The 18,677-nt window shown below is 40.5% G+C and overlaps 1 long non-coding RNA gene across 1 annotated transcript; it reads left to right on the top strand.

Annotated features, from left to right (window-relative positions):
- Window positions 1-4,767: 4,767 nt before the first annotated feature.
- LOC113952079 lies at window positions 4,768-9,157 on the top strand. Its single transcript, XR_003529374.1, has 3 exons — window positions 4,768-4,883; window positions 5,714-5,865; window positions 6,467-9,157. It is a non-coding gene; the product is annotated as an uncharacterized LOC113952079 (long non-coding RNA).
- Window positions 9,158-18,677: the final 9,520 nt, after the last annotated feature.

Here is an 18,677-nt window from a genome sequence, read left to right as displayed (position 1 = left end):
TTTAAAAGACAGAACACAAAGAATAACCTAGAATTTCCAAAGCATAGGTAAATATGAACCAATTACTTATTATTTCATTAAAGTGGAGATGGGAAGGGCCAATTCCTAACTCTCAGCGTTTGCCTCCTGGGGTCCTAGATAGCTTTTCCTGTCAAATTAAAACAGGAAAGAAAGAAAAGATAAATAAACATGAGAAATTCAGATTCTCTAGGTACGCGAAGGAGAAAGGAAAAGAAACAAGGAAATAATGTTCCACAATTATTACCAGAGCTAAGAGAAACAAAATTACCTGATCATAAATTCCGGATAATCTGGTTTTCTTTATGAGTTTCCATTTTATTAATGAAAGGAAGGCAACACCTTAGTGTACCCGGATGAATTAAAATGCCTATTTGGAGAAGCAATCCTCCATAGGGGTCTCTAATAGAATCTGTGAACCATTCTGGAGTCAGATAATTTAGCTGTAAAAAGGCAATATTAATAGCTCAACCCTCAGTACACAGACCAGGTTGGACAGAAGGAGGCAATATTGGCATGAAAGGCTGTGGGGATTATTTGCATTAGCAGAACCTCCTGCAGCCACGAGGCTTCACACACGAAGAGCCCTTAAAAAGGGGGCAAAGTTGCCGAGCACCAAATCTATAAATTGTCCATCTGCTCTTGAAAAAAAGTTTCCATAAGTTTCTACGGTCTTTGTCCTAGAAAATGTGTGTGCATCAGAAATGTAGTAGATCTTAATGATGTATCATACTGAAAAATATTTACTTCCCGAATTTAAAGAAGGTTTTCTCATTAATTTTTAACCAATTGAAAGAGAATATATGAAATATCTAAACTGTCTTCTCTCCGTTATTTTGGACAAATCTGACAAAGATACTGCTCATGAAAATTCCAATCAGATCCTATTAACTGCAGCTCAATTCCAAATGTGGCAGAAAAATCTCTGTGAATAGAAATATGATGAGAAAAAAAGAGAGAAGAAACAGTTCATCCCACGTGTGGGTACCTGCTCCTCTCCACACCGGGAAATGGGATCATTCCAGACTTCAGAAAATCGGGGGGAGGTTGTTATTTGGGGTTTGAAATGGTACCAGGACACCCTTTTTAGGGAAGAGATTTGCAAAAGGCAGAAATTTTCTCTACAACAGCCCCTGGCAATCCTCATGTTCCACAAAGATCAAAATGGCATTGAAGAGCCACAAACCCACGTGTTTACTGAGGAACTGTAAGAAAAGCTGCTTGGAAAGTTTCACCAGAAACTACAGAAAATGGACTTTTTCAACTCAGTCCAGTTGGTTTTGATGAAGAACTGCTGTTACCAGCAAGACTGGAAAAAAAGTATTATCAAACCTATAAAATTCCAGCCTGCCAATTTTTTCTGTTCTATATAGGAGAAGTTCTGGTTCAATCTCCCCACTCCCATTCCTCATCTACAGACTTTCTCCAATAAGATTTAATCTTCCATGCTGAAACTGGCTATTTCTACTTGGTAAAGAATTAAAAAAAGAGAACAAAATAAAGAAAATAAAAAGATAGAGAGTAAAAGCACAAGAGCTCACACCTAAATACTCAAAACAGCACCGAGGGAAAACACATGAGGGAAAAAATCATCACCATACAAGTCTGGAAAACTTGTGGGGGATCTTTCATTTACACTACTAGAATTTTTTATTTCATAAACTTTATTCACCTTCACCACAGGAAAAAAACTAAAAATCTCCTATTCTCAGTATCAGTCTAGTGGAAATGAAAACGAACCAAATTTGGCAGATTACGACAAAGGTAATTTTCTTCTATGAGAAAGGTGAAAGGGACAAACAAGGCCTAATCCACACAGAAATTACCTTCAGGAAAAACCCCCTTACTGTGGCGTTCAAACGCACACATCGCAGCGCAAGCGGTGAACTGTGCCCGCCTGCTCTTCCTGGGTGAGACCCCCCCTGCAGTCCTGTGTCCAGCCCTGGGGTCCTCAGCACGGGAAAGGCTTGGAGCTGTTGGAGAGAGTCCAGCGGAGGCCACGGAGATGCTGCGAGGGCTGGAGCCCCTCTGCTCCGGGAGAGCTGCGGGCGCTCACCTGGAGAAGAGAAGGCTCTGGGGAGGCCTCAGAGCCCCTTCCAGTGCCTGAAGGGAGTTTATTAAAAAGAGGGAAAGCGGCTTGTTACACAGGCAGACAATTATAGGAGGAAGGGGAGTGGGTTTAAAATAAAAAAGGGGAGATTTAGATGAGATTTGAGGAGGAAATTCTCCCCTGCGAGGGTGGCGAGGCCCTGGCACAGCTTAACCCGGAGAAGCTGTGGCTGCCCCATCCCTGGCAGTGTCCAAGGCCAGGTGTTGGACAGCAGACCGGTACTGCTGGGTCAGAACCACCTCATGTGTGTGTTTGTGTGGAGGGGCAGGGCCGGGTGGCCCCTCCCGGCACTGAGGTGGCTCCGTGTCCCTCATGGGGCAGCCCCAGGGCAAAGGCGGGAAAACCAATCCCTCACATGGGCGGGTCGGAGGCGTTGGGGCTGCAGTGAGGGGGCCCTTCTGAACGCTGCCCGAGTCCCACTGTTCTCTCCCCTAAATTATCTCTAAAAGTGCCTCTTGGGAACAAGTCTTACTCCCTAGACACTATCTCGAGGCGTTAAAGAACCCGGTATATATTTCAGAGTAAAACTCCCCGCTGAGCCAGTGAGCTTTTGTTGGCACCAAGGCAACCTGGTGGAAGGTGTCCCTGCCCGTGGTAGGAGATGGGACAAGATGATCTTTAAGGTCCTTCTAACCCAAACCGTTCCGTGATTCTAATAAATTCCAACATACAGGTTATAGGGAGCTACTATCAAGTTGCAACATGATGGATCCATTATCATGAATAGACAGATAAGCAATAAGTCTATGCCTTTTTTCTTCCCTCTTTATTTTAATATCTATTCGGCCTTGTTATTGGGCTATTATATTTTGCTGTTGCAATTTAAACCTTTTATCAGAAATAAATCTTTGAGTTCTATTATCTTGTAACAATCCTGTAGGGACAGGCATCTCAAAAAGCTGAGAGAGAAAAATGAGAACGAAAAGAGCCTTTTTTGCAGGCCGCTATTAAAGTTTTCACACCGTTCCATTACAGCTATAAAATAGTGTTTTTATAATAATTCATTACTATTCTGTAATACACAAGGAATCTGTTGTGCTGTATTAATCAACAGTTCTGTTTTGCTAACTTATTAAAATCATTCACTTGAAGTTGCATGTTATTTTCGTGCCATCTTGTAGCTGATTTATAATGACTTAAAGTTTATTAATAGTTTCTCATTCGCCTCATGAAATTTTCAAATCCTGTTGATTCTTTCTTAAATCTGCTTTTAGTCAATATTTATCATTAACCTACTATTGAAAAACACTTGACGCCTTTTAAATGGTCACTGGCTTTGGGTTTTTTTGAAGGTAACTCTCCAAAAAAGAGGAATTTGGGGAAGAAGTAGAAGGAATGAATGAAACCGGTTGTGAAATCTGGCGGAAACCTGCAGAATTGCAGAAACATGAGGAATCTGTTTCTCCCTGAGCCAGCATCAATGATTCATTAGCCACTTGCTAAAACTCAATAATCAGTTCATGATTTGCTGAGTTCAACCATTATGAAAACAATACACAGAATCAGTAAATAATGGCCTCTGATGAATCTGCTGTACCGTGTTCCTTTTGGAAGGAGAACAATAGAAAGATCCAGAATAAAAGTAGAAAAGGGAAGCAAATGAACCCAGTAAATCATATGGAAGCCTAACTTTGTACTGTATATCTGAATTTACTCTGCACATCCAACTTCTTTATAAGCCCAACATAGCAGGTTGTCTGAAAATGGGTTCATTTTCAAACCCTAAATTTCAGATTTTGCTGTAACACACTGAAAAGCAATAGTGGGGGGGGGGGGGGGGCTTTTTGGGGAGGATTGTTCCTTTTAATTTTTTTTAGCATGTTCTGAAGTCAGAAAATTCTCTCAGAATGTTGAGCACCAATGGCAGAAGTATTTTTCACATGCAGCAATATGTTCTCACTGTCATGTCTCAGAAGAAATCCCTTGGGGCTCGAGATCTGTGCATGTAATACCCACATAGAAAATTAAGCCTCAATTGACTCCATAAAAAAACACCCCACAAATCCCACCTCTAAGAATATCTAAGCATTGTTTTTTAACGATGATTAACGAGATCCTCTTTAGAGTTCTAATATTAGTTACACACATTTATGGCAAAGCTAAATTTGATATAGCCAGGGATTTCTTTAAAATGCTGGACTGGGAGATAATGAGTTTCACAAATTTCTCCAGCACTCAGGAGAATGCACAAATCTCAGGACCAACACATCTTTCTTCCTCTGAATTAAAACCCTTGCTGCCTCTGTTTTTTAAGTTTTAAGTATGGAGGTTTGCTTCTGTGAATGGGGCTCCAAAGGAAAGGAAATAAAACCTTCAGTCCTGTCCAGCGTGTATTTTGAAAAATTTAGCTTCCCTGAGGTCTTAACAAAAGGAAATTCTACTTTGTGGGAAGAGATGATTAATCTGAGACGCTCCAATGATGAAAAGGATGCTCAACAGGTCCGAGCCTTTCGAAGGGAGGGTCTCACTCATCTTTGCCAAGGTGTGGTTCATGGAGCAGCTTTAGCTCTTGACATAGCAGAGGGCACCTCGGAATAATACAGCCTCTCTCCAGGGAACAAAATGCATTTCCAAGCCTTTTCTTTACCAGGTTAGCATTTGACAAGCTTGCTTTAATGCCCTCATTCTCCCCAAGTGCCTCAGATGAGGAGGACAGAAAAAGTTTGTGGCAGAGAAGGACAGAAGGAAAAGGAATTCAAGATTTTTCAAAACAGGTGCCAAGAAGCAGACTTTCTTTCCTTGCTGCAGACAGCAGGTAATGAGTATAAATGGATGTACTGGGGATTATTCTAGAAGCTTGGGCCAAAGAAAATGGGGTTTGCTCAGCTTTTATACACAAAGACAGACAAAATCTTCTGAATTCTTATCGTTTAAGTGTATGGGCTGAAAACTGAGCAAAGCTTAAATCCTCCACAGAGCCAACAGAAGGTGATTAGTCCGACATCAGCGATGCATTAATTTTCCTACTATTGAATTATTATTTGCATACCACAGATGTGCACAACCCCTATCAAGGAAATAAAAGTGCAGCCCCTGTCCAGAAGATCTGCTGTCCTAAGTTCATCCTGATATCGATACAAATAATGGAGCACACTTTTGCTCTCTAAAATGGCAGTCAAAGCAAATTGGGCATTCTGAGCTGGGCTCTGGCAGCCTTTTGTATTGCTTTCATTAGAGTGTCAGACTCTAAAAAAAAATAATGTGACAAAGGCAGGGTGGCTGGTGAGCTGGCAATCATACAACGTGGAGAGATCTGAGCCCTTCTGTAATGATCATATGTGATTTACAGAATCAAAGGGTCAAATCCTGCCCTCAATTACGCACCTATTGCGAGGTGGGACACCACCACGTGGCACGGGAATTAGAGAGATTATTGTGTTTCTGAAGAGACAGAAAAATGCTCTCTGGCCTTCAAAGTAAGAAATTCAGTGTTGATCCTGTATTAAATAACAACATATAAATGTACCAAAATATTGGACCATCTTCAGGGCATTTTTTTTTTAATAGAGGTATTTTGGGGGAGCAATAGAACTGCTGCAGACTCTGGTCTAATATTCTGGGTTTCTTGTCTAATATTGTCCACAGATCAAACTGGAAAAGAAAAACTGGCCTTCTTTTAGCCTGTTTGAATGCTGAGGCATTGGCTGAGTTTGGCAGTAGTTCCCCATCTCTGCTGTATCCCAGCTATCCCTCCAGCGCTGTCGTGGGAAAAGTGTTTCTGCAAATGCTCATTTCTGGTATGTCTCTTCACTAATTCCTATGCATCCTACAGAAGGAATATGCAATTTATTCCTCAGATGCACAAGTCACCTAATTTCAACTGCTGGTTTCTGCTTTTGGTTATATGGTCACTACCCTATAAGCCCAAACTCACTGAATTGTGGAGTTCCTCCACTGACTTCAGCGGGATTTCATTCACCTGGCAGGTGCTCTAAGGAACTGAAAGGCAGCAAAACCGATATGTCAGCTGGAGAGGGGCATTTCTGTTCCCCTTTTTGTGGAAACACATGACCAAGAGAAGATTCCTCTTGGCTTTTGTTTTTCCTCGACACCCACCTGCATTTGGTTCTGACCTGTGATGCAACATCAGGGAAAACACCACCTAAAGAGAAGGCAACTCTGATGGACAGATACACAGATTTTCATCTTAATTGCATGTTTTTAGGGCTTCAAAGAGTGTTTCACAATCATCAGTGTATTATAACATTTTTTCTGAAATGCAGTTAATAATTATTGTATGGATTCTCCGGCCTTCCAAAGTAACAATATTGGTGTCATTAAATAGACGTAATGATTTTTTGACTTGGAGCTGGAAATAAATTCTGACTTTCCATTCAGGCAAAACACATAGGTGCAAAGTTAGGGACAGTTGTGAAAGAAATCTAACCAACAAATGGAGCTCAAACAGGAGGAAACACTGGAGAAGGAAATTAAAGAAGGAGAAGGACTGTTAAAGAACAGTTCCAATGATTTGGATGTGCCACAGAAACATCCTTGTCCCAACCACTGTGTATCTCACTGGAAGAAACTACCACAGATCTCTGTGGTAGGCACTGTGCTTCCATGGCATTTTAAAGGAACAGAATTTTCTGGATCTTCCCCTTCTTAGTTAATACCCAGGCACACCCTCACACAAACCATATGTTAATAACTTCAGACCACAAATTTAATTTAGCTTTCCACCTGACATCACTCCTGGTCACATGGCACAGACCCATCCGTAAACAAAACGGGGATTCATTTCCATAGCAACAGCGAGGGGGACTTTGATCAGCTCCAATGATTATTTGTAGGCACACAGACACCAAAACCCTGAGTGAGGGCTGATTACCTTGTTTTTTTAAATGCAGGCAGTTCCGTTGGTTTATACAAGCAGGAACACGAGGTAGAGGCACTCAGAGCTCCCTGGGAAAGGCAAACGAAGCCACTGGTCATTAGCCTGGTGTCCCTTCCAGTTCCTTGGGAATCTGTACATTCCTAATGCCTCCAATGTGATGTGTGTGTCCTGTGACCAATAAAGTGTGTTCTTTGTGCTCCCTGGCAGATGTGCAGGTTCAGGCAGCGGGTGCAGGTGTTTTTGGGGCTGGCTCGTGTGGGATGAGGAGAGGTGGGAGCTTGTGGTTTGACAGGTAAAAAAAAAAAAAAAAAGAGGAAGAAAAAGAATCTGAACAATGTGTTGAAAAAGACTCCAGTCAGAGCTCCTCAGGACCAGCTGTTTTTTTCTAATTAGAATAACAAAAATAGCACATGCTAAAATGTTTTTTGTTTTTTTCTCAAAAGCCATGAATGCTTTAGGAACTATAAGGAAACAGCTCTAAAACCTATTTAAATGAAGGAATGTTTCAGGAGCCATATGGAGAAGAAAAAGAAAAGGCGAAAGTAGAGAAATGTTTTATTTTTAGCTAAATCTGAAGCATTTCGATTCTTCATCCAATGTTACACAGAAATTGTCTTACTTCTAAACTTCCAAAAATGTCAGTGCTGATGCTTATTGTATCATGGCTTAAAGGAGACAGTTAAAATACTCAGTGCCTTTCAGTGGGGTGTTCTTCCAGGCACTGGAAATTTGAAAGTTCCATTCCGTGCCCTGAACATGCATTGAGATATATTCCTAAGATCTGTCTGTGCTCTGGTAATGTATGAGAGCTGCACGTAATGAAGGATGTGACAAACACTCAAAACACACCCTGTATCATCAGTCTTTGCTCCTCTTTTTTCTTCTTTTTTTTCCCCCTCCCCCCTTTTCCTGAAGTGCTAATGATTCAAAACTTTCACTACAGGAATAACATTTGTAACAGCTCTGGCATTCTGGACATCTGCACTGCTCGAGTACTTCAGAATAAAGTCACATGGCCATGGGGAAATTTCACAGAATTCAAATCACAGGGACTTGCCAAGGTGTATAACGAGTTTGTTTTCAGCTGTTCTCCTCATGAATAATTACCAGGCAGGCATATCCTAAAGCGAGCACAAGCTGTCATTTCCCCAGAAATATTCAATATTTAAAACAGAATTTCGAATTTAGAATTTCATAAATGAAAATAATTAACAGCCCAGGCAAAACAACCCAGTCCAAGTGCTGTCAGGTACCTCCTGCCTTTCCAAGAGGCTTCCCAGGACCAGCACGTTGGAGCCACATTAAATTATTTTTGCAACGTAAAGAAAATTATGCAAATGTAAGGGAATTGCAAGTATATTTTTTTTTTTTTCCCCCCCTAGAACTAATACTTTGCTATCATTTTACTGACTGTTCCTTTACAGAAAGGGAAAACACAGTAGGATCCCAAGGCTTCCATCTGTTTTAGTCCCTTCGGATCAAAGCTGCTCGTGGGTTCTTTTCCACCACCATACACAGGAGCCAACAGCAGCGCAGAGCTGGACAGGAAGGATAAGGGGGGGGGATAAGATGCAAGGGATGGGATGCACTTGACCTCAAAGCCTTCCTTAGACCCTTTACTCCCATGCAGGTCCCTAACTGGAAGCTCAGACCTGTGTTGTTCCCTTGGGAGAAGTTGGGAAGGACTCACGGCACAGGGAGGAGGGGCCATGGGAACATGAGCAGCTCCAAGGGATCCTGGTCTCACTGCCCCTCCAACAGCTTCCAGATCAGCTGTGACCTCTCTGTTATTCCAGCAAATGTCTGCTCACATCCTTGGATTTTCTGCTTTTGCATCCCAGGGGGGATGAAAAAAGGGGAGATTGGGAGCCAAGAGAAAAGCACCCTCGCCTTTCACATGGGGTTTAATGTTGGCACGTTATTGTAACATTATGAAAATCTTTATTGGAGCTTGAATAATGCCCTGAAATAGATATTGTGCTGGTTAATAAATTACATTTTCAAATGAGAGAGATTTTATCACCAAAACATCTCATGATTAATTTCTAATGTGAAGCTTATGGCCCGAACTTAAAACATTGCATTTCGCATTTGTGTTCAAAGGTTGAGCACTTAGGAAAGTTTTTATAAGAAACTCGCTGTATTTTTTTCCCCATATTGAAAAAAAAATCACTAACCTGTTAATCCACTATAACTTCATAACCTCAATTACAGCTCTTGAGATGAAGGTGATTAAAAATAAGTATTTTCCCCCACTTTCAAAGAGCAGGTCACACCTTCCAGAGAAATCCTGTTTCAAATTTTTCAATGATACATTAAGGGCAATAATTAGAATTGGTCAGAAATATTCCATAAGAGATGTTTCCTATTTTTCAACCAGTTCTAACTATAACTACTTGGAGTTATCTCAAGTAGTAGTGCTGTAGTAAATAGAGTTATTTTCATAGGAAGTAAGAGGAGATAATATAGAACTGGATGTACCATGAGAAAGAGCCAGGGCATTCAAATCAGGAATTCTCAGCTCCCAAACTTAAGTATGGACCATGAGGCCAAACTTCTGCTCTAGTGAAGTTTTTTAAAATTAATAATTTCTAATAATCAGCCTTTTCCTGAACTTGGTCCACTGCTCAGATTTGTGGCACAGCATTTCCTCATGTGCTTGACTGATTTGCTGTTGTTGCTCGTGGGCAGCCCATGGTCCATCTAAACACACTCTCAAATGACCAAATGAATCAGTAAATAAGGGGACCAGAGAAATAATCAATAAACAAGGGCACCAGGCAAAGCTGCAACTCAGTTTCTCCATTTTTCTGGACCTGTTCAAGTCTTGAGGATTAAGATCTAAGTTTTTAATTGATTATGTCCAAGATCAACATGGCATTGCAAATATGCTGATACGCTTGGCACTCATTTTGTTAATATCTTCAAGAAATTAATCCAAATTTTGCTTTTCTAACTAGTAGCCAAACAATAATCAGATACTGTATTATTCACAAGGAGTTGGAAAAATGAACGTAAAAGAAACAAAGGAAATAGAACCACCCACAAAAATACTCCCAGTTCAGATTATTTAATCCTACCATTTACCAGAATGTGTGTTTTAATTCCAAGCACAGAAATTATTCCAGACTAATGATTTAAAAGACCCTCCTTTAGTGAGAGGACAGGTTTGGTTGTGTTATTTCCCAAGCACGTTTTGGGTTAGTGGGAAAACACAGGAGCTCTAAACTGGGGTAGGCAAAGGCCACCATGGGGGCTGCTCAGATTCTTGGGCCTGGTGCTGGAATTACATTAAAAATACAGTTATTTGTGCATTTGGTGGCATTAGCACTCCTGCATCAAAATCTCTCTTTGTTTTGCTTTGTTTTGGAGTTCTGGCAACTAAATAAATTGTTGCTGTGAAAAACACTGCACCTTGCTGTGATCCTAAAATGTGGAGAAAAATGAGGAACATTCTCCCAAGCCCCCTTTGTCAATCCCAGCTTTCTGATGGTTTTCCTTTTTTCCTGCAGTACTTCTCCAAATTGTGTTTGTGGCTGGTACTTCCTACCCTGCCTTCCTCCCACGGGGAGCTGGAGCTCCACCTTCTCCTCTTCCCATTTGCAATCCATTTTAATAACTTTGTCTTCACCAACAAATAAGAATTTTGCCATTGTCTTTGGGGGAACCAGAAGAGGTTTTCAGGGAGCTGAGCTGTACAGGTTTTTTTGTCTCATTTTAATCAGGATGTTGGTTGCACAATTCAATCCTGATTGTGTAATCAGAAAGCAAGAAGAAACAGAACACAAATGAATTACTATGGAAAAATTGTCCTCATAATGGGGTCATGAAGCATAGAGATATACATTTATAATGCTCTGTCAAATTACATTATGCAAGGAAATAAATTATGTTAAGAGAAAGTATGTTTTAATTACAGGCACAATACTTCTTCAAATTGGGGAAAAATTGCTAACCCCTTTATTATTATTATTATTATTATTATTATTATTATTATTAATAATAATAATAATAATAATAATAATAATAATAATTTAGCATCAATATGCACAGAAGTACTTGCACAGGGCAGACATCCCCTGCTGTTAAGGAGTGTGTGTGTGCACATGCACAAAATTTAGGGCTGTAACATTTTCCTATTAATATTTTTCCTGTACTTTTTCCCTGTGTGAAATAAAGGGACCTAAACAGTAAGACAAGAGTAGTTTGTTGCCATGCACATGACAGCAGTTCTACTGTGCTCTCACTAAGTGTGCTGCAGATAAAGTGGATTATTTAAATTACACAAGATAGAATGCAAGATAAAAAAAAAGGAATAAAGTTTGGGGTTTTGGTTTTTTTTTTAGTTTTGTTTTTTTAATCCAAACAAACATTTAAAGAACAGCATCCAGGGGAGAAAGAGGGTTTTGTCAGGACACACAATTCACCTTATAATTGCAAATGGAGTTTGAATAAAGGCAAACTTTTTATAATCCATTATAAAGAATGGCATAATATCACAGGTGTTTGCCATGCCTGTCTGTGAGATAAATTTAGAGATGATATCAATCTTTTAAAACCTTTGTTTGTCCATATTTTTCCTGGTTTGCCCACAAATCAAACCATAGTTGCTCTAAGTGCTGAGTATGAAACAGAGATGATATTTTACTCTCCTGCCCCAGCCTCTACACACAGAATTAACCACAAACAACTACCAAAAAAAGTCCTAGCTACCCAGGCAAAATGTTTGTCCCTCTTCCCAGCCCCTGTTTTCTGGGATAACAGCAAAAGCAGCTTGGGAAATGCACGGAATAAGAAGCCTGGAAAATATTCAGCCTTTGCTTCAGCAGTGCTGTGAAGACCCTGAGTACAAGAGGAGGAGGAAAACACATGGGAAAGGGGAAGATTGGTCGTGCACTTCTCTACCTCCAATTTAATTTTACTTGTTAAACTGTTGCTTAAAAGAGAATTTAAAATCCCTGTCAGGTGTCAGACGTCTCCCCTGCTCACCCAAAGGGTGTGTGGATGCACTAAAGCATCTTTCTTACCACAAGGTGGCATCTTCTTATTTTTATATAAAACATCTGAATATTTACATAATTTGAATAATTTTCTCCACCTGAACGTTTCTCATTCCTCTTTTTGTGACAGCCATTTAACATCTGTGCAGATGCCCAGCAGTGATGTCAGACTTCACCTCCCAAATGCTCCTGGAAGGGTGTGTGGCTGCTTTCCATGGATCTTTTCACACACATCACATATGGGCTGAATCCCCTCCCCAAACCAAGGCTTCAGGAACACACAAATACTCCTTGGAAATTCTGGGGCGAGGGAAATTAAGAATTTACAACATGTGTTCAAAACGATGAGCTTTTGCCCCCAAAACCCTGTTGGAAAAGCACATTACTGGGTATCTCAGCACACAGATATTTTAAAATATAACAGAGAAATCCACTAAACCCAGGAAACTTCACACTCCAGACTCTACAACATAACTCAAACCAATTCTACAAACACAGAAAAAATGCATGAAAAGCATCAGCAGGGTTTTTTTTAAACTGTGCTCAGATCACTCCTAATATAACCCATATGAGAAGGCAAAAGGGAGAAGTTTAAAGCCTCTCTCTCTCTAACAACTCTCATTTTGCACAGTCATTGGTCTCCTTCCAAAGGTGAAGGTTTTCATTAATCAGGAGAGCACAATGTCCAGCTATGATGTTCAGCTAAACACAAGTGGGGATTCAGGACTCAGTTACCCTGACAGAACTCAATCCACTCCCCACCACTGTGACTCTGCTTTAAAAGCGAAAGAGAAAAAGGAGATTTGTATTTTTTAAATGCTACAAGTTCATTAAATATGATCCTGGATCTGCTGATTCAACTGCAAACTGCTTCAAAAGGCCCTGAACTCAGGCTCCTGTCCCATAAGTGAGAGGAGTTTAACTCGCTCGGTGCACCACAAACGGAGAGAAATTTCATGCCAAAGCTTTTTCAGGGAGAAATTTAATTTAATGCTTCTGAAATGTTTCAGAAAATTCTTCTCTTCTTCCCCAGACTGGTCCTAACTAAGAGATTTTATCTCATGTACTAATCTGTTTTTAAGTTCAGGGCTTTTCACAGATTTCACAGACTGTTCTGTGGTGGAGGAGACCCACAAGGATCACCTGAGTCCAACTTCAGGGAATGGCCTCTACGGGGATTGAACCCACAACCTTCTTTTATCTTTGCAAAGAAAATTAGCTTGGTTTCTAAATTGGAAGAAATTTACTTCACAGAAATTTTAATTTTAAATTCTTCATGGTGAAATGAAGGGTTTTGAGTAAAAGGGAAGAATTTTCTCCCGTACAATGAATGGGTCCTGATCTTGGTGCAGGAATTCTGAATGCTGGAGAAGAGCAGCAGAATATTTCTAAGCTTGATACTTCCCCCCAGTCTTTAAACAAGATATGGGACAAGTATTTTTGATTTCCACATGCTCTTGGTTCCCTCTGTGTCCCACTGGAGACACCCATCCAGGGAGGTGGATGTATAGATCTGGATCTGCTCGGCTGGGAATGAGAAACTTCCCTTGGCAGCCGGATCAAAAGCAGTGAGAGGAGGCTACAATCAGCTGCAAACACAAATGAACCAACAGGTCTGGCCATTACATTTACTCCCAATTGTTTGCAGCTGCAAAAACAATATTTTTCACACAAAAAAATCCCATTTTTGGCCCCAGACAAAGATCAGTTCCTATCTCTTATCTACTGTTCTGGTAGAGCTTTCAGAAAGCTTGTAACTTTGAACTGGTGACTAACAGAGCATCTGCAAAGGAAATCATTCCTAAAATCCTTCAGTGGAGCCACACCACTAGAGAGGGACAGGTAGGATTAGTGCTCCGGGTATTCCCTGAGGTATGAAAATAAATAAAACCCCTTAGTTTTGATTTAATGGCAAGCATTTGAGAAGAAGAAGAATTTTGTGCAGTATCACTAAGCGGTTCTCAAAGTGTTTGGAACCAAAACAATCAAGGAGACAGTTGTATAAATGCTGTTTTCTAGTTCCTCTGGAGCTGCTCTAATTTAGCTGAAGCCAAATTTCACTGTACTCAACGTGATCTTACCAGTAATTTTCTTCTTCAGACAATGTCTTGATTTGTGTGCAGAATATATTAACTGAAAAGTGCCCAGGTGTTTGAAGCCTGGGATGTGACATCCTCAAGGACAGGACCTGGCTCCTGGTAGGCTTTGGTCACTTCTGTGCTAATAATTAATGCTTGGAAACAGAAATATTAACAACAAAATAACTTAAGGGCAAACCCTCTGTGCTGAAGTGAAAAGGAGGATTACTGGTGCCTTCCTTGTGGGGGTGACATCTTGGGTTACACCAGAGGAACAGTGTGGTAATTCAAAGGATTAAACTCCTCTTTCTTTGACTCTTCACAGCAGGTAAATTCAGGGGGCTCAGTAAATTCTGCTCAAAAAACTGGTGAAAGGCACAGCTGTTATTGCACCTTTCAGAGCAGTACTGAAGGAATCCAGAACCCCAGGACATACAGTGTGAGCAGCTGATTTTTCCGTGGCAGCTATTCCAAGCTGAAGGAAAGGTATCAATAATTTCCAGCTAAATCAATACATTTTGCCTAAAAACCAGAGTCCTTCCACATGCTATTGTAAGAAAATGAAAAGCAGATCTTGTATTTTGGTATCTTAGGGGCTACTCTGTTTTTCTCATAAATAAATGGAGGGGACAGCCTACATTTCCTTTAATTTATCAATGCAAAATTATTTAGCAGAGAGTCATTAATCGAATTTCTTCAAAGAGAGAAGCATTATTAGATATGTTCAATCTCAACAATGTTGCTTCACAGCTGTAGCCATGGATTTGTTTTTAAGCTTTAATTGAACATCTGTGCACTTTAATTAATTTGAACAAAGTGCAAAGGGTAAAAAAAAAAAAAAAAGGCAACAGTAGGTACTGCTGAATTTTAGGAACTAATATTAGTTTTCCAAACTGCCTCAAATAATGACTCCTGGACGTACACATCAGATTAAGGAGCATGAAGTTCATTCTCCATTCCCAAATACAATGCAATTTGATTTCACAGGATGGAAACAATGTATGAAACTCAATATTTGGGCATCTGTGTTTGTTCCTGTCCTCAGTCACAGCCACTCTCAGCAGAGGTTATTTATGATGTGGCCACACTGCACAGGGGAGGTTGATGTACCCACACAACACTTGCAGCAGCCAAGGAAGTTGCCTAAAGTATCCAAGAGAAGCAATGGAAAAAGGATTGTCTTTACCCCTGTGTCCACTGAGAGGTGAAGCACCAGCTCAAGGCTGTGGGAGGGCCTCCAGCTGGGAGCAGGAGTTATCCAGAACCCAATTCCCAGCCAACTCTTCAGTCCTGAGCATTAATCACTCATTAAAAGTTTAAGAGAACACGGTGATGGGGTTTTTTCCCAAAAGCTGGAATGCCAAGGGCCCTCCACAAATCCACTCTCCTCAGTGGGAAGGGCTTTGCTCTCACCCTGAGCACTAAAGAACACCAGAATTGTAGAACACAAAAAGCAGACGTGATGTCCCCACAGTCTGTAGGTACAAGTGCCATGATACAAGGCATTCTTGTCCCAGTATAACCACCCTCCACAGCTGCTCATTGGATCAATCAATCTGATCATTTATATCAATCCCGAGGGAAAAAATAGGATCATTTTCTGCATAAATGATATGAACTGGGTGAAGGTGAGGCTTCTGTGTCTTTTGAGGTCTCCTTTTACAGCTGTTTGTCCAAGGGATGACACTCACTAACCAGCTTAAATAATTAACCCGTGAAGAACATTTGGTATGGGACAGAGAGTAAAGGTGTAGGTAACATGTAGAAAGCAATTATTCCATAGTCCCCTTGTTTCCATTGCAGTTTTTCCTCACTATTCAAACTGCACCAAAGCAGTATTGGTTGTTCCTCTGTAAAACATTCCAGCTACTACTTCAAATTAAAGAAAAAAGAAAGCTGCCAAGAAAAAAACCGAACAACTTCTAAGGTGGATTAAAGCCTGGGATACTGTAATTCCAAATCTCTCGAGCTGAATCAGATAATTGTAACTACTGGAGACTATTTTGAGATACCTGTTACAGTGTTGGGGCTGTAGATGTCATGTTAAATTACTCGGAGGCTCTTCGGGGGGGTTTGGTGATTGTTTGGTGTTCACGGGGACACAGCGACTCACTGGCACTGTTTGCAGCACGGGATGCATTTGAATAAACAGGGATGCATTTGAATAAACAGGGATGCATTTGAATAACACGGGGATGCTTTTGAATAACACAGGGATGCATTTGAATAACACACTCGGCCGGGCTGGGAATGCCGGACTGCGAAGGGCAGGAGTTCCTCCCCACGAACTCACCGCGTTCGGCTGCTCGTCATCCCCGGCGTGACCAATCCATCATCGGACCCCCAGACTCTGCCAACTCATCAAAGTGGCCACTGGATGCGTGTGATCAGTGCGAGCATCTGGCTCTTCCCTGCTCCCGACACCGGCACAGACACGGAATCAGTGGACTATTGAATGCAATTACAGCCAGCGAGACAGACAATAAAGATTGATAGCGCCTTCTCCTTTTATCACACACAAAACTAGTGGGGGTTAAAGCTTTGCCTTGAGCTGCCTTCGTTTAACAATGATTGAAAATACGCAATTGTGGTGGTAAAACACTGCAGCCTGTACCACTTCATTTGCTGGACACATTATCAAATTAAATGAAAAGTGAACTGCCAAAAGCAACAGTTATTATATATTAATGATGAATATTTACTTAGCATTGTTCACAAATCACGCCGAGAACAGAATCCTTCTTGTTATCTCCTTTGCAGGCTACACATGAGTAGTTTAACATTTCTATGTTTACGTTAAATCTTCTGTCTACAAATCTCTAAATACAGACATGTGTGAGTGGGTTTGTGCCCATCCATGTGGTTACAAATGTGTAATTAATAAAATGCTCCAGTAGTAAATGAATCCTAATTGCTGCAGGGATTCTTCACCTCAAATCACAGTTGGTCTTCGTGAAAGTACTTAACTAACCAAAGAAACTGAAGACAATCAGGATTTGGTTTCCAGCAGGCTTTCCATGGTGGGTCATGTGGTGTGGCAACAGCTTCCAAAAAACAGGGAAAACAGGAGAAGCCGACATAGGGGATTTATCATGATATATCTGCTGGATGGAATTTCAAAATGGTTACTGGGCGAGCTGAAAACATGGAACCACATTGGAACCACATGGACGAGAAATGAGAGTTTTGTAAGCTAATGATTATTTTGCTTAAAACTTTAACTCCTTGTTCCACAGGAGCTGTGCAAACAACAACATTCCTGCCTCAGATTACAGACAAATCAGCTGCCAGTGGGTGGCAATAATCCATGGAATGACATAGCTGATCACTTTATGGATGTGGCCTAGTTTGAGTTGATTTTTTTAACAGATAAACCGAGAAATTTCTTTATCAGAGTGTCACATAAGTATTGATGCCATAGAGAAATTAAGAAAAAAATGGTCTTTTCTAGAAGTCAAAACTGAACAAAACAACAATTACACCATCAGAACTGAAAAAAAAAAAAACCAAAAAAAAAAAAAAAAAAAAAACCAACCCAAAAACCAAAACAACCAAAAAAAGCCATTTATCTCTGGTCAAGTTTAGGCCAACTGCAATGAGCAGTAGCTGGCCAGCATGTGGTGCTGGTACCACCTGGTTTTGGGTCACACACACCACGAATGCAGACATATGGTCCTTGTCATGCACTGATGTCCATGCAGGCAGAGTTTTGCCACTGTGAAGAGCTCTGCTTGCTCAGGAAAGCCCTTGATGCAGTCACTGTATCTGTGTAAGTGGCATCAGGAGATATATGAGAGTAAACAACTAAACTGGAGTTTAAATAAAAATAGGCATTTACTTTTCTGCCCTCTGTGCAGCCCTGGGTAGTAAAATAAAGCCATTCACTGAACACTCACTGATCCATGGGCTGTATTCTCCAAATTTTCCTTCTTTTTTTCTTAAGCAAACCGATTATATTCCAGGAATTTGATTTCTACAAACTGTTGATGTAAAGGCACTGTGGCCCGAACAATACAAAAGAAGAAAACTGAGGGAAGAAGTTTGTCTTTCTGGCCATATGCTGGCATATAAACAATAAAAGTGACAAACACACAAATATGCCACAATGGAAAACTATGTGCTGATCCCACGCAATAAATTCAAAAAGCAACATGTTGGATGGTTCTGTTTAACAATGGTGCAAAAATAACTGTAGGAAACTCTGGCTAAGAGGGCCCACAGACAGTTTTGGAAGGGATGCACCAATTGACAAACTACAAGTAGAACAAATGAATTATCTTAAGCCTACTGAAAACAGGAAACTGAGGACACTTCTATTTGCAAATGACATTTATTATCACTCCCCCCTCCCCTTTTTTTAAGCAGAAAACAAAGCTAAATTTAACCGAAATTTTTTCAAGAAACACAATCATTTTATTATGTTCACATTGACTTGCTGGAAATATCAAGAGAAACATTAAGTAGTGATTTTTTTTTCCATCTAAGCCACTTTTTCCATTTGAATTTCCGTAAAAAGAAACAATGATCTGTTCCACAAAGCAACAGAACTATTGAAACTTAGTTTTCTATGATCACTTTTTGTTCTCCCACACCACCTCGTGAACCCTGTGGTTTTTGAAACTTCTCTCTCCTTT

Source organism: Corapipo altera, unplaced genomic scaffold, assembly GCF_003945725.1.
Source record: "Corapipo altera isolate COAL_440 unplaced genomic scaffold, ASM394572v1 70, whole genome shotgun sequence".
Classification (NCBI taxonomy): domain Eukaryota; kingdom Metazoa; phylum Chordata; class Aves; order Passeriformes; family Pipridae; genus Corapipo; species Corapipo altera.
Note: the sequence above shows the minus strand (reverse complement) of the source record. Positions and strands in the feature narration are given on the sequence as shown.